This window comes from Ovis aries, chromosome 21, assembly GCF_016772045.2.
Source record: "Ovis aries strain OAR_USU_Benz2616 breed Rambouillet chromosome 21, ARS-UI_Ramb_v3.0, whole genome shotgun sequence".
NCBI lineage: Eukaryota > Metazoa > Chordata > Mammalia > Artiodactyla > Bovidae > Ovis > Ovis aries.
Window position 1 is genome coordinate 37,982,662 of NC_056074.1, and position 14,706 is coordinate 37,997,367.

The 14,706-nt window shown below is 41.4% G+C and overlaps 1 protein-coding gene across 1 annotated transcript in view; it reads left to right on the top strand.

Annotated features, from left to right (window-relative positions):
• LOC101118318 (solute carrier family 22 member 10-like) overlaps positions 1–14,706 on the top strand; it is an 87,909-nt gene that overhangs the window by 15,044 nt on the left and 58,159 nt on the right. The window lies entirely within an intron of this gene.

The following is a 14,706-nucleotide window of genomic DNA, read 5'->3' on the forward strand; positions in this document are numbered from 1 at the left end:
GTAAATCTCATTCATTATCTCATGAGGGGGTACTTTGGTACAGCCAGGTGAGAAATTTTAAATACAATTCTACAGATGAATGGATAAGAAAGCTGTGGTACATATACACAATGGAGTATTACTCAGCCATTAAAAAGAATACATTTGAATCAGTTCTAATGAGGTGGATGAACCTGGAGCTGATTATACAGAGTGAAATAAGCCAGAAAGAAAAACACCAATACAGTATACTAACACATATATATGGAATTTAGAAAGATGGTAACGATAACCCTGTATGTGAGACAGCAAAAGAGACACAGATGTATAGAACAGTTTTTGGACTCTGTGGGAGAGGAAGAGGGTGGGATGATTTGGGAGAATGGCACTGAAACATGTATAATATCATACATGGAACGAATCGCCAGTCCAGGTTGGATGCATGATACTGGATGCTTGGGGCTGGTGCACTGAGATGACTCAGAGGGATGGTATGGGGAGGGAGGAGGAAGGGAGGTTCAGGATGGGGAACATGTGTATAGCTGTGGCAGATCCATGTTGATGTATGGCAAAACCAAAACAATGTCAAAGATGGGCTCAATAAAGGACAGAAATGGTCTGGACCTAACAGAAGCAGAAGCTATTAAGAAGAGGTGGCAAGAATACACGGAAGAACTGTACAAAAAAGATCTCCACGACCCAGATAATCATGATGATGTCATCACTAATCTAGAGCCAGACATCTTGGAATGTGAAGTCAAGTGGGCCTTAGAAAGCATCACTACGAACAAAGCTAGTGGAGGTGATGGAATTCCAATTGAGCGGTTTCAAATCCTGAAAGATGATGCTGTGAAAGTGTTGCACTCAATATGCCAGCAAATTTGGAGAACTCAGCAGTGGCCACAGGACTGGAAAAGGTCAGTTTTCATTCCAATTCCAAAGAAAGGGAATGCAAAAGAATGCTCAAACTACCACACAATTGCACTCATCTCACATGCTGGTAAAGTAATGCTCAAAATTCTCCAAGCCAGGCTTCAACAATACGTGAATGGTGAACTTTCTGATGTTCAAGCTGGTTTTAGAAAAGGCAGAGGAACCAGAGATCAAATTGCCAACATCTGCTGGATCATGGAAAAAGCAAGAGAGTTCCAGAAAAACATCTATTTCTGCTTTATTGACTATGCCAAAGCCTTTGACTGTGTGGATCACAGTAAACTGTGGAAAATTCTGAAAGAGATGGGAATACCAGACCACCTAACTTGCCTCTTGAGAAATCTGTATGCAGATCAGGAAGCAACAGTTAGAACTGGACATGGAACAACAGACTGGTTCCTAATAGGAAAAGAAGTACGTCAAGGCTGTATATTGTCACTCTGCTTATTTAACTTATATGCAGAGTACATCATGAGAAATGCTGGACTGGAAGAAACACAAGCTGAAATCAAGATTGCCGGGAGAAATATCAATAACCTCAGATATGCAGATGACACCACCCTTATGGCAGATTGTGAAGAGGAGCTAAAAAGCCTCTTGATGAAAGTGAAAGAGGAGAGTGAAAAAGTTGGCTTAAAGCTCAACATTCAGAAAACGAAGATCATGGCATCTGATCCCATCACTTCATGGGAAATAGATGGGGAAACAGTGGAAACAGTGTCAGACTTTATTTTGGGGGCTCCAAAATCACTGCAGATGGTGATTGCAGCCATGAAATTAAAAACGCTTACTCCTTGGAAGAGAAGTTATGACCAACCTAGATAGTATGTTCAAAAGCAGAGACGTTACTTTGCTGACTAAGGTCCGTCTAGTCAAGGCTATGGTTTTTCCAGTGGTCATGTATGGATGTCAGAGTTGGACTGTGAAGAAGGCTGAGCGCCAAAGAATTGATGCTTTTGAACTGTGGTGTTGGAGAAGACTCTTGAGAGTCCCTTGGACTGCAAGGAGATCCAACCAGTCCATTCTGAAGGCGATCAACCCTGGGATTTCTTTGGAAGGAATGATGCTAAAGCTGAAGCTCCAGTACTTTGGCCACCTCATGAGAAGAGTTGACTCATTGTAAAAGACTCTGATGCTGGGAGGGATTGGGGGCAGGAGGAGAAGGGGACGACAGAGGATGAGATGGCTGGATGCCATCACGGACTCGATGGACGTGAGTCTGAGTGAACTCCAGGAGTTGGTGATGGACAGGGAGGCCTGGCGTGCTGCGATTCATGGGGTCACAAAGAGTTGGACCCTACTGAGTGACTGAACTGAACTGAACTGAAAGTATTAACCTCCAATTAAAATAAATAAATTTATATAAAAAAATAAATACAATTCTACAATTTTAGAAGACTCAAATGCACAGAAAGCACAAGGACAGTATAGATCTACTGCCAAGCTTTAAAAAGTAATTACTGAATTGTACATTTTATCTCATCCTAGGAATATCCTAGTAGACTGCTTTTGCTTTTCACTGCATTGTGCTTTTCCACCTTTTCAGTATTAAGACAGAGACTTATGTTTCTGAAACCTACACAGTCAAAGTGGAAGGAAAAGCAGAGATAATGTTCAAGAGAGAATGTGGTTATAATTGTTGTGATCTATGATGATTCGGAGAAGGCAATGGCACCCCACTCCAGTACTCTTGCCTGGAAAATCCCATGGATGGAGGAGCCTGGTAGGCTGCAGTCTATGGGGTCGCTGAGGATCAGACACGACTGAGTGACTTTACTTTCACTTTTCACTTTCATGAATTGGAGAAGGAAATGGCAACCCACTCCAGTGTTCTTGCCTGGAGAATCGCAGGGATGGCAGAGCCTGGTGGGCTGCCATCTATGGGGTTGCACAGAGTCAGACATGACTGAAGCAATTTAGCAGCAGCAGCAGCATGATGTTTCTTCTGCTGTAATAAGTCTAGTTCTCTCTGGGTGTTGTTCAGTCACCAAGTTGTGTCTGACTCTTTGGGACACCATGGACTGCAGCACATTGGGCCTCCCTGTCTCTCACCATCTCCTGGAGTTTGCCCAAGATCATGTCCATTGAATTGATGATGCTATCCAACTGTCTTATTCTCTGTTGCCCACTTTTCCTCCTGCCTTCAATCTTTCCCAGCATCAGGGTCTTTTCCAATGAGCAGCTCTTTGCATTGGGTGGCCAAAGTATTAGAGCTTCAGCTTGAGCATCAGTCCTTCCAATGAGTATTCAAAGTTGTTTTCTTTTAGGATTCTTTTAAAATTTCAAAGAGAAAGTAATAATCACTTAAAATCCCACCATTAAAATGTTAAATGTCACCATTGTTATTTCAATGAATGCGTTTTCAAAGATTATATAATCTTTTTTCTTTGCAGGTGATTTATGATTTCAAATGTATCATGTTAAGCATATACACATTGGGTATCTGTTTCTGGATTACTTTTGATGTCCAGTTGCATATGCTATAGTGTTCTGATTTTTGCACATTTTTTTAGGGTTCACCATATGCTGCTCCATACATCAAGTCACATCCTAGTTCCATTATGTATCTTTCTTTCTGAGTCATCTTGTCTATTAATAATTGATTGATAAATTAAAAACTTTTCCAACTACTTTCCCTAAAAGAATTGTTCATGGAATTACATATTCCAACGAAGTATATGTTTAAGTGAAAATTAATGCCATGATTGTAAGTGAGATTCATTTTCCACTATATTTTCTTGCTAGTGTGTAAATAAAAAGGAAAATTCCTATTTTTTCTTCACATTTTTCATTTTCTCACCAGTCAGCTCATGTAGTCCCATTAAAACTTTGTCACTTTTATGGAGAAAACTTTTAATTTACTTTTCTTGTGACTTTTTGGCTGGAAAACAAAACAGAAACAATTAATCACCAACCAATTAGCAAATGGAAACAAACACTAAAAAAAGAAAAATGTCTGTGTGCCTTCAACGCACAGGTACAAACTGATTCTCCCCATAGTCTTTTTTAATCCAATAAAATCTATGGAGTTGACACTTACTTTGGAATAGGCTCTGCTGATTGTGCAGACCCTTGAAAGTTTGAAAACTGCTGCTCTCATTTGGTCTCTTTAGAGGTCTGGCCAGTGACAGAGGAAAGGCAAGAGGTGAAGTGAAAATCCTAAGAGAACTCCCCATTTGTTATGGGGTGAATTGTGTCTCTCCTAAAATTCATGTGTTGAAGTCATAACTCTCAGTATCTCAGAATATGAGAATATTATATTAAGACAAAAGGAAGTTACTGATAAAATGAATGAAGATGAGGTCATATTGGAGTAGAGTGGGCTCCTAGTCCAATAAGACTGGTGTCCTTATTCAAAGGAAACATTTAGACACAGTGATGTGCCTGGGAGATGCTATGTGATTATTGAAGTTATGCTGCCACAAGCCAAGGAACTACTGGGAGGTAGGAGAGACCTGAAACAGATCCTTCCTTAGAGCCTACGAAGAGGGATGGCCCTGCCAATAAGTTGAGCTCACACTTCCAGCCTATTTAACTGTGAGACAAATTTTTGTTGTTTAAGTAACTTAGTTTGTGGAGCTTCATTATGGAAGCCCTAGGCTAATAATGGGCTTCCTAGGTGGCACAGTGGTAAAGAATCTGCCTGCAAATGCAGGAGATGCAAGAAATGTGGATTCATTTCCTGGGCCTGGAAGACCCCTTGGAACAGGAAATGGCAACCCATGTCAGTATTCTTGTGTAGAAAAATACATGGGCAGAGGAGTCTGGCAGGCTACAATCCATGGTGTCGCAAAGAGTCAGACATGACTGAGTGACTGAGCATTTTTCTTATAAACAGATATCTTTACCAGTTTCTTATTTTCCTTATCCTCAATAGTTCCATTATTTATGGCAGTAAAATTGCCCAATCTTATAGGCACTCATGCAAGATTTATCTCTCTAATATGTTTTCAAAGAAAGACTTTAACTCTTATGGATTGGAAGACCATGAAACACTATCAGGAATGTGTGTCTCTCATGAGGGCAGATAGGATGTTCCCTCACAATCTTTTCTTCAGCACTAAAGTAACCAATGAAAACAGGGCAGAGGGGATCTCTGCAGTATAGACTACACCTCATAATGGATAGAAATGACCTTGCCCCTCATGAAGGCAATAGGCAGAGATGGGCATATCCCAGGCAAGGCTCAGCTTGCCATTGATCTGAGGGACCCACACAGTGTGTCGCCTTTCTCACCCATAGATCCAAAGCACACAGTCCCTCCAAAGGGGTGGCTAGAAGATTTACTCATTTATTTTCCACATCCTGGATGGCATCAGACAGAGGCAGATTTCTAGTTTCAGGCAGGAGAAGGATGAGAAGACCAGCAATTATGGGAAAGACTTCATAGATGATCTAGGGCAGGATGGGTAGATTACCATTAGGGTCATCAGCAGGGGAGTCAGTACTGCCCCACACCTACTAGCCATCATATCTAATCCTGAAGATTTTGCTCTGATGGGTAAATGATAATACGTAATAATCCAGTAAAATTCTAGACTTTAATTTATGATCTATTATTTTGACTTTGGTGCCACGTGGCACCAAAGAGACAAGGGTTTGAACCCGGGGTCAGGAAGATCCCCTGGAGGAGGGCATGGCAACCCATGGCAACCACTCTAGCATTCTTGCCTGGGAAATCCCATGGACAGAGGAGGCTAGCGGGCTACAGTCCACCGGGTCACAAAGAGTCGGACATGGCTGAAGTGACTTAACATGCATTTTGCTTTTATTTTGGAACCAAAAACCCTTACAGTATTAAATCATGAGCATGATGATAAACACTTGCTTTTGTGATATGCTCTGTGTTTTGCTAGCTGTCTTTGTCAAAGTCAAGGTGTATTAGCCTTTGAACAGTGTTACACATTACACCTAGTTGACAAAAGTTCTAAAAACTTAATGAGAAGATGCGTTTAAGTTTAGCATAGTACTTGGCACAAAGTCAACAATTTCAATAAACTTTGGTTATAATTGCTTTTAAGATACTATTACTATTACAAATATTAACACTTGCTTTGTAATTAACAGACCTTGTTATACTTATTCCCCTGCTTCTGCTGCTGCTGCTAAATCGCTTCAGTCGTGTCTGACTCTGTGCGACCCCATAGACGGCAGCCCACCAGGCTCTGCCATCCCTGGGATTCTCCAGGCAAGAACACTGGAGTGGGTTGCTATTTTCTTCTCCAATGCATGAAAGTGAAGTCTCTCAGTCGTGTCTGACTCTTCGTGACCCCATGGACTGCAGCCTACCAGGCTCCTCCATCCATGAGATTTTCCAGGCAAGAGTACTGGAGTGGGATGCCACTGCCTTCTCCACTTATTCCCCTGAATAAGCATCAATTAGCTGAGAAACTTCTATGTGGATCCTGGGAGAATAGTCATAAACTCATATACCTGACGATAGTAGGGAGGAGTTCACTGTGGTGGACAGGATTACTGGTCTGAGAGGCAGCAACACAGCTAGTTCCCACACTTGCCAAAGTCACATGCAGGGTCTGTATTTCTGAAGACAAAGAAGATCAGTGAGATTAAAAAATCTGGGCTGAAGGAATCGGCACCCACAAAATTCTTTCAGTTGAAAAATCTACAAGCTATTTGTATTTTTAAAATATATTGTAAGTTTATCTCTTGCCTTTCTATTTTGTTTCATTGATCTATATTTCCATTTTTGTGTCTGTATCATTCTGTCTTGATTACTGTAGCTTTGTAGTATAGTCTTAAGTCAGGGAGCCTGACCTTAAGCTCCATTTTTCTTACTCAGGGTTGCCAAGGGGTCTATCTGGGGTCCTTTGTTGTTCCATACAAGTTGTAAATTTTTTGTTCTAGATCAGTGAAAAATGCCATTGGTAATTTGATAGGGATTGTATTGAATGTGTAGATTGCTTTGGGTTATGTAGAAAGTCCAGAGAAAAACTCATGCGTCTATAGTCACCTAACCTTTGACTAAGAGGGCAAGAAAATACCATAGTAAAAAGACAGCCTCTTCAATAAGTGGTGCTGGAAAAACTGAACATCTACATGTAAAAAAATGAAATGTAAACAGTTTCTAACCCCATTAACAAAAATAAACCATAATGGATAAAAGTCCTAAATGTAAGGCCAGACACTATAAAACTCTTAGAGGAAAGCACAGGCAGAACACTCTTTGACATAAATGGCAGCAAGATCCTCTTTGACCCATCATCTAGAGTGGTGAAAATAAAAACAAACAAACAAACAAAACCTAATTAAACTTAAAAGTTTTTGCACAACAAGGAAACCACAAAAAATTGAAAAGACAAACCTCAGAACTGGAGAAAAAGTGAAAGTGAAAGTCACTCAGTCATGTTTGACTCTTTGCAACTGCATGGACTGTACAGTCCATGGGAGTCTCCAGACCAGAATACCGAAAAGGGTAGCCTTCTCCAGGGGAGAAGGATTCCCTTCTCCAGGGGATCTTCCCAACCCAGGGATCGAACCCAGGTCTTCCATATTGCAAGTGGATTCTTTACCAGCCGAGCCACCAGGGAAGTGAAACTAACTGCAAATAAAACAACTGACTAAGAATTAATCTCCAAAATATATAAGCGGTTCAACCAAAAAGACAACCAAATTAAATTTAGACTAAATCAGTTCAATTTAGTTCAGTTGCTCAGTCGTGTCCGACTCTTTGTGACTCCATGAATTGCAGCATGTCAGGCCTCCCTGTCAATCACCAACTCCAGGAGTTCACTCAAACTCACGTCCATCGAGTTGGTGATGCCATCCAGCCATCTCATCCTCTGTTGTCCCCTTCTCCTCCTGCCCCCAATGCCTCCCAGCATCAAGGTCTTTTCCAATGAGTCAACCCTTCTCATGAGGTGGCCAAAGGACTGGAGTTTCAGCTTTAGCATCAGTCCTTCCAAAGAAATCCCAGGGTTGATCTCCTTCAGAATGGACTGGTTGGATCTCCTTGCAGTCCAAGGGACTCTCAAGAGTCTTCTCCAACACCACAGTTCAAAAGCATCAATTCTTTGGCGCTCAGCCTTCTTCACAGTCCAACTCTGACATCCATACATGACCACTGGAAAAACTATAGCCTTGACTAGTTCCTCTTAATTAGACCTAAATAGACATTTCTCCAAAGAAGAGACACAGATGGCCAAGAAACATATGAAACATCATTGTTCATTATTAGAAAAATGCAAATCAATACTACAATGAGGTATCACCTCACACCAGTCAGAATGGTCATCATAAAGAAATCTATAAGCAATACGTGCTGGAATGGGTGTGGAGAAAATAAACCCTCTTGCACTGTTGGAATATAAATTGATACAGCCATGATAGAGAACCATATGGAGGCTCCTTAAAAAATTAAAAATAGAAGTACCATGTGCATCCATTCTCAGTTGCTTCAGTTGGGTCTGACATTTTGTGACCCTAGGGACTGTAGCCCACCAGGTTCCTCTGTCCAGAAGAGTTTCCTGGCAAGATACTGGGTGGGTTGCCATTCCCTCCTCCAGGGGTTCTTCCTGACCCGAGGATCAAGCCTGTGTCTCCTGCATCTCGTACATTGCAGGCAGATTCTTTATCACTGAGTCACCCAGGAAGCTGATGAACTACCATATAACATAGCAATCCCACTCTGGGCATATACCTTGAGAAAACAATAATTCAAAAAACATGTGAACCACCATGTTCATTGCAGCAATATTTACAATAGCCGAGACATGAAAGCAACCTAAATATTCATCCACAAATGAATGGATGCAGAAGATGTGTGCATTTATACAATGGAATGAAACTGCTTCATTTGTGGTGACGTGAGTAGACCTAGAGTCTGTCATATGAGTGAAGTAATTCAGAAAGAGAAAAACAAATGTTGCATATTAACACATATACATGAATCTAGAAAGATGGTACTTGTTTGCAGGGCAGTAATAAAGATGCAGACATAGAGGATGGACTATGGATATGGGGAAGTATGGAGGGTGAGACGAACTGGTGGAGTAGGACAATCATTGACACAGCCACACATATCCCAGACAGGCACACAAGTACCCTAGAAAGCACAGCAGCTGGGAAGCTGAGCATAGGAATTGGAGAGCAAACCCAGGGCAAGATCTGTTATTGATTGCAGGGAGATGACCCCAGGGCACACGAGGGAAGAGACCACGGTGGGAAATGCCTGTGGAGGAAAACCAGGCAGCCACAGAGGCAAGGGGATACTGCTGAGTCACATGCAGAGAGTGGAGCCATCACTGTAGCCTCTCTCTCCCCACACACCAGCACAGGTAGCTGAACAATAGAGAAAGACTCCAGAGAGACTGGCTCTTTAAGCACCTGATGCACTGAACCAGAGAGAAGGACCCCAATCAGGGGGCTTCTTTAAGTGCCTGACATATGGAGCAAGAGAGAAGGACTCCATCCAGGGTGGCCATTTAAGTGTCTGAACAGGCTGAGCAACAGAGAAGGACCAGCCAAAGGGGCTGTCTGATTGCCAGCTGCCAGAGGCTAGAAAAAGACTCTGATAGGGCCATGGAGGTGGCCATGATGCTGTGAAAGTGCTGCACTCAATATGCCAGCAAATTTGGAAAACTCAGCAGTGGCCACAGGACTGGAAAAGGTCAGTTTTCATTTTAATCCCAAAGAAAGGCAATGCCAAAAAATGTTCAAGCTACCACACAATTGCACTCATCTCACATGCTAGGAAAGTAACGCTGAAAATTCTCCAAGCTAAGCTTCAACAGTACACGAAGCAAGAACTTCCAGATTTCAAGCTGGATTTAGAAAAGGCAGAGGAACCAGAAATCAAATTGCCAATATCTGTTGGATCACAGAAAAAGCAAGAGAATTCCAGAATACCATCTACATCTGCTTCATTGACTTCAAAGGCTAAAGTCTTTGACTGTGTGGATCACAAGAAACTGTGGAAAATTCTTCAAGAGATAGAAATACCAGACCACCTTACCTGCCTCTTGAGAAATCTGTATGCAGGTCAAGAAGCAATAGTTAGAACTGAACATGGAAAAACAGACTTGTTCCAAATTGGGAAAGGAGTACATCAAGGCCGTATATTGTCACCCTGCTTATTTAACTTACATGCAGAGTACATCATGCAAAATGCCGGGCTGGATGAAGCACAAACTGGAATCAAGATTGCCAGGGGAAATATGAATAACCTCAGATATGTGGATGACATCACACTTATGGCAGAAAGCAAAGATGAACTTAAGAGCCTCTTGATGAAAGGGAAAGGGCAGAGTGAAAAAGCTGGCTTATAACTCAACATCCAAAAAACTAAGATCATGGCATCCGGTCCCATCACTTCATGACAAATAGATGGGGAAACAATGGAAACAGTGACAGACTTTATTTTCTTGGGCTCCAAAATCACTGCAGATGGTGACTGCCACCATGAAAAAAGGCTCCTTGGAAGAAAAGCTATGACCAACCTAGACAGCATATTAAAAAGCAGGGACATTACTTTGCTGACAAAGGTGCATCTAGTCAAAGCTATGGTTTTTCCAGTAGTCATATATGGATTTGAGGGTTGGACCATAAAGAAAGTTGAGCCCTGAAGAACTGATGCTTTTGAACTGTGGTGTTGGAGAAGACTCTTGAGAGTCCCTTGGACTACAAGGAGATCAAACCTGTCAATCCTAAAGGAAATCAGTCCTGAATATTCATTGAAAGGACTGATGCTGAACCTGAAGCTCTAATACTTTGGTCACCTGATGTGAAGAACTAACTCATTGGAAAAGACCCTGATGTCAGGAAAGGTTGAAGGCAGAAGAAGAGGATGACAGAGCATGAGATGGTTGGATGCCATCATTGACTAGATGGATAGTTTCATAGAGAGTTCAACAAACTGAAATTTTGAAATTGTCTTACACACATCAGGAGGCTGGAAGTCTGAGTTCAAGTTGTTAGCAAGGGCATGCTTCCTCTGAAGGCTCTAGGAAGGGTTTGTTCTATGTGTCTCCTGGCTTCTAGTGGTTCCTTGACTTGTGGAAAAATAACTCCAGTTTTCACATGGCATCTCCCTGGCATGCCTCTTTGTCCACTGTGTGCATGCTCAGTTGTGTCCAACTCTTGGTGACCCCATGTACTGTAGCTCGCCAGGCTCCTCTGTCTGTGGAATTTTCCAGGCAAGAATACTGGAGCTGGTTGCCATTTTCTACTTCAAGGGATCTTCTGGACCCAGGGATCGAACATGAGTCACCTGCAAGGCAGGTGGATTCTTTACCACTGAGCCACCTGGGAAGCCCCAGAGTTCCCCTATTTATAAGGATCCCACTATATTGGATTAGGGGCCAATCCTACTCCAGTTTGACCTCATCTTATTTACTCATATAAGCAACAACCCTATTTCCAGATATGGTAACCTCACATCTGAGATACTGAGACTTGACAATATGGGTACTTTGGGAGGGACACATGTCAACCAATAATAAATGGGGAGTTCCCTTAGATTTTTTAAAAAATATTCAATTGGAGGATAATTGCTTACATTGTTCTGTTGATTTCTGCCATACAACACTACAAACCAGGTGTGTTTATATATATATATGCTGGAGAAGGAAATGGCAGCCCACTCCAGTATTCTTGCCTGGAAAATCCCATGGATGGCGGATCCTGGTGGGCTACTGTCCCTGGGGTTGCAAAGAGTCAGACACGACTGAGCGACTTCACTTTCACTTTCACTTTCACTTTCACTTTCACACACACACACACACACACACACACACACACACACATATATGTATAGGAAGGAATGATGCTAAAGCTGAAACTCCAGTACTTTGGCCACCTCATGCGAAGAGTTGACCCATTGGAGAAGACAGTCAAGAGTCTGGAGAGAGGAGACTGCTGGTCCATAGGGTCTTAAAGAATCAGAAATGACTGAAGCAACTGTGTATATGTATATTCCTTCCCTCTCTAGCCTCCTTCCCCCTCCCATCCCACCCCCGAAGTCCTCACAGAGCACCACACTAGGCTACTTGAGTTATATAGCAGCTTCCCACTAACTATCGCTTTTACACATGTGCTTACCTGCTCAGTTGTGTTCAACTCTTTGCAACCCCATGGACTGTAGCCTGACATGCTCCTCTGTCCATGGGATTCTCCAGGCAAGAATACCAGAGTGGGTTGCCATGCCCTCCTCCAGGGGATCTTTCTAACCTGGGGATCGAACACTGGCCTCCCACATTGCAGGCAGACTCTTGACTGTCTGAGCCACCAAGGAAGCCCACTTGACACATGATAGTGTATATCTGTCCATAGGGTCGCACAGAGTCGAACACAACTGAAGCGACTTGGCATGCATGCATGCATTGGAGGAGGAAATGGCAACCCAGTCCAGTATCCTTACCTGGAGAATTCCAGGGACAGAAGAGCCTGGTGGGCTGCTGTCTATGGGGTCGCATAGAGTCGGACATGACTGAAGCGACTTAGCAGCAGCAGCAGCAGCAGCAGCAGCAGCAGCAGCAGCAGTGTATATATGTCAATGCTATTTTCTCAATCTGTCCTACCCTCTTCTTCCCCCACCGTGCCCACAGATGAATGGATAAAGAAAATGTTATACATATATATAATGGACTATTACTCACCCATAGAAAGGAATGAATTTGAGTCAGTTTTAGTGAGGTGGATGAACCTAGGGCCTGTTATACAGAGTGAAGTAAGTCAGAAAGAGAAAAGCAAATATTGTATGTTAAGGCATACATATGGAATCCCTTAGATTTTTAATTTACCTCTTGCCTTCCCCAAGGTGTCATTGGTCAGAGGTCTGAAAAGCTCAAGTGAGAGCAACAAGTTTCAAAATTGTTTTCTTGGGTCTGTATGGTTAGCAAAGCTTTTCTCCAGCATGAGTTTCAATCCCATGGATTTTACTGGATTACGAAAAAGTGATGGTTAGAAGGCCAGTTTGTATTTATAGAGTGAGAGCATCCCAAATTATTTTTATTTTTTGTTTTACAATGTTTACTTTTATTTGCTAATTGGTTGATTGGCTGTGTCTATTTTTTTTTTCCAGCAGAAAATTCTCGAGAACCAAAGAAAAGGATTCCTACCTGACAAACTTTTTTCTTTGTTTGTGTTTAACATAATTTATTTCCACATCTGAGTGTCCAAAATGTTTTAGATTTTTGTTAAATATGTCATTTTTTTTTAGTTTTTTATTTTTTTTAATTTTAAAATCTTTAATTCTTACATGTGTTCCCAAACATGAACCCCCTTTCCACCTCCCTCCCCATAACATCTCTGTGGGTCATCCCCATGCACCAGTCCCAAGCATACTGTATCCTGCGTCAGACATAGACTGGCGATTCAATTCCTACATGATAGTATACATGTTAGAATGCCATTCTCCCAAATCATCCCACCCTCTTCCTCTCCCTCTGAGTCCAAAAGTCCGTTATACACATCCGTGTCTTTTTTCCTGTCTTGCATACAGGGTCGTCATTGCCATCTTCCTAAATTCCATATATATGTGTTAGTATACTGTATTGGTGTTTTTCTTTCTGGCTTACTTTACTCTGTATAATTGGCTCCAGTTTCATCCATCTCATCAGAACTGATTCAAATGAATTCTTTTTTATGGCTGAGTAATACTCCATTGTGTATATGTACCACAGCTTTCTTATCCATTCATCTGCTGATGGACATCTAGGTTGTTTCCATGTCCTGGCTATTATAAACAGTGCTGCGATGAACACTGGGGTACATGTGTCTCTTTCAATTCTGGTTTCCTCAGTGTGTATGCCCAGCAGTGGGATTGCTGGGTCATACGGTAGTTCTATTTGCAATTTTTAAGGAATCTCCACACTGTTCTCCATAGTGGCTGTACTAGTTTGCATTCCCACCAACAGTGTAGGAGGGTTCCCTTTTCTCCACACTCTCTCCAGCATTTATTGCTTGCAGATTTTTGGATCGCAGCCATTCTGACTGGTGTGAAGTGGTACCTCATTGTGGTTTTGATTTGCATTTCTCTGATAATGAGTGATATTGAGCATCTTTTCATGTGTTTGTTAGCCATCTGTATGTCTTCTTTGGCTGACAAACTTTTAAGACTTCATGATATTACTGATGAGGAAGAGAAAAATATGGAGGAAAAAACCCTTTCTATCTACAAAGTAGCAAGAAAATACACTGGAAATATTAATTTCATTTACAATTCAATGTATAATATATGGGAACAGGCAATTCTACTAACAATTCAATATTTGGGGGGAGGTAGCTGAAAAGCTTCTAACTTAACAATAATATTAATGGACAAGATAATTCAGAAACAGAAATACTATGTAATTAGGATGTAACTGGTTTATGTATGGATCAGCACATAATGAACTCTAAGTTTACCAAAATCAGAACAGAGTAGGATAGGTAACCAGTATCAAAAGAAATACAGAAGTAGATACCAATACATCTGTAAACTTAGTACATGCTAGTTTCGACAACAAAAGTCATTGGCAAAGAGAAAGATTAAGTGCTCCTTGGAAATTCACTCATTGAAATGATAATGATGGGGACCTTTAAAGAGCAGATTTTTAAGTGATTACTACTTTTTCTTTGCAATTTTCTCTGTTCATTTTTTTAAACAAGAAGCATATGTAAAATATCATGAAGTTATCAAAACCGTGGGGGAAAATAACAGGATAAACAGTATTAAAATGTATATACATTTAATAAAATCACTACAAATTAAATTTATATTCCAAATGCTCTGGTTAATTAATACATGAAAGTTCAAATTTAATGGTAGTTTAAGTCAAATCCAGTGTGAAATATTTG